The following is a 2,329-nucleotide window of genomic DNA, read 5'->3' on the forward strand; positions in this document are numbered from 1 at the left end:
ATGTCTTTAAGTTCATTACTAATGCTGAAGACAAAGCCTCTAAACAGGATTTTATGGTTTAATAAAAAATTCTGAGTAGTTCTTGTTTTTACTCAAAGCAATGTTATTGTATCATAGTGGGGTCTTTGAAGCACATTCCTGTCAGTGCAGTGCAGACACCAGTCCACAGGGAAAAGAGGAAAATGAGAGGTTTAGCGAGCAACAGGAAAACCGCTATGAGAACACATTCCAGGCAGAGCAGAGTCTGTACGGGACAATAAGGGGTGGGACAAGAACTGTATACTATCTAAAAATATGTAATCTTGCCTTTAGATCAGGACCATAGACAGACAACAAAACACGTTCTTGCTTAATGGGAGAGGACTGGCAGAGAGCCTTCCCTTGTGAAGCGGAAAGAGTCTGGGCTGCGTCCAAAACCGACGACGAGGGTTCGCGTTGTCGGTTCATCAGCGCAGATTTGGACCGAGATGAGATAGGCTACAGCCCGCTGTAAGTCGTCCTGTCGGGACACAGCTGCCAGTTCTTTTCCTCTTCTCTTTTTTAAAGAGGAAAATTCCTCTCCTCTTTTCTTTTTAGAGAGGTAACTCGTTGTTGAACGGGGTAAGCAGTTTTATTTGCTTTTGGAGCAAAGAAGGGGAAGAAACTGCGGACGAACCTTTCCCAGAAACGACTTACGGTCGTCACCAGGATGTGAGCTCTCTCTCTCTCTCTCTCTCCCCCCCTGGATGAAACATCTGCCCCTGAGTCCCTTTTTTTACCCATAGTCTTGAAATGGAGGCAGTTGTGTTTTAAACGTACTTTTACTTACACTGGAATACCACGGACGGACACTTTTGGTAACTTTGATATGGGAGACGTGCGGCTGTCAAGTTAAGAGCTGAGCAGAAAACAGGTACGGTGTAAAACGTGAGTTTCGCTTTCTGTAAGTGTTGGACGGTGTACTGATGTCTAACTGGTTTAACGTGTAGATTGTTACTAACAGTGACCTTTGACGGCTCCATACATCACTCCACGTGTTTCCAGATGTGAACCAACAGGTGTGAAGAAGTGGCCTACCTGAGCCAGAGGCAGATCAACAGCATCATCTTCTTAAACTTTAAATAAACTCTCTAGAAGGCGATATTTGTGCAGCGTTTATCCATTTCTCAGTCATACAATCAGGGCAGCCATAATAAATTACATTTATTAAAGTATATATTGCACAGAGGGATGTATCTGCCTATACACCAGTGGTGGAAAACACTTAAAAGTACATTTAGCCTACTGTTGAGGCATTTGCATTTAGGAGGATTACCATTTCATCCTGCTAATGTCTAGTTGGGCAAATACTGAATACTTTTTATTCCACTGCATTTATCTTACAGCTGTAGTTACAAACATAGCTAGACCGATAAATCAAGAGAGCCGATAAACTGTTAAAGATATGTTTATGGTATATTTATTTAAAGTAGTTAGAGGTTAAATGTTAATGCATCAGTAAAAATGGTCAAATTATATATTACATAATAATAAAACACTGACCACTGACATTCTGCTGCATAAAAAGTACTTTTGATACCTGAAGCAGCAGTTTGGTCATGATATGTAGTTCTACTTAAAGCTGCGACAGGGACATTTTATTTTGTGTTGTTTCTGGTGGCCCCTGTGGACAAAAGCGGTAGTGTTTCTACAAGTGGAATCCAACTCACTTGGCTAATACTACATAGTCAAAATAACTATGTAGAAATAGCCAGTCTTCTCGCTGATGGTCTTGTTTGTTTATGGTGGTCACACAGAGGTATCGGTATTAATTTGAGACAGCTTCATAACCAGTTAAAAAATACCTTGTTGTACGTTTAAGTAAGATTTTGAGTGTGGGACTTGTACTTGTAATAGATCCTTGGACACACATCATGGAACATCTTGCTTATTATTTCTTTGCCCACGTTAACAGGTTAAAGCAACCACACTGCCAGTATAAGCCGCACATTTCATGCACGTCTCAGGCATTGCTGCACTTCACTAGGGAGTAGAGGTCTCTCCTATTTTTTCTGCGAGCCGTGAACAGTTCCCACTAAAAATCTGTTCATAGCCATATCAAGATACCAGCAACATATGCACCATTCACAACAGCTTCAATGTATGTGTCTGTACAAAACGTGACATACATGAAAAAAAAAGTTTAATATTTTTTAAATCGTCTTTTTCAGAGAGAGTTCATATATTTGTTTATTGTATTGTATGTATCAAAGGCGAGGAAGAAAGATAGGGCTGGCAGCAGCATTGCATAGTCACAGTACACCACCATATGCATTTGTATTTATTACAGTCGCTCTAACATCCAACATCA

The 2,329-nt window shown here is 40.5% G+C and overlaps 1 protein-coding gene across 2 annotated transcripts in view; it reads left to right on the top strand.

Moving 5' to 3' along the window:
• Nucleotides 1-238: 238 nt before the first annotated feature.
• The window catches only part of acvrl1 (activin A receptor like type 1), a 10,450-nt gene continuing 8,359 nt past the window's right edge, over nt 239-2,329 (top strand). Inside the window, exon 1 of one of the 2 annotated variants that reach the window (XM_035656945.1) lies at nt 239-906. The gene's annotated coding sequence lies outside the window, so the exon portion shown is untranslated. The remainder of the gene's footprint in view (nt 907-2,329) is intronic. The other variant, XM_035656944.1, reaches the window with a different exon arrangement.

Source organism: Morone saxatilis, unplaced genomic scaffold (assembly GCF_004916995.1).
Source record: "Morone saxatilis isolate NCDOM2014 unplaced genomic scaffold, NCSU_SB_2.0 Contig15, whole genome shotgun sequence".
In the NCBI taxonomy this organism is placed as follows: Eukaryota; Metazoa; Chordata; class Actinopteri; family Moronidae; genus Morone; species Morone saxatilis.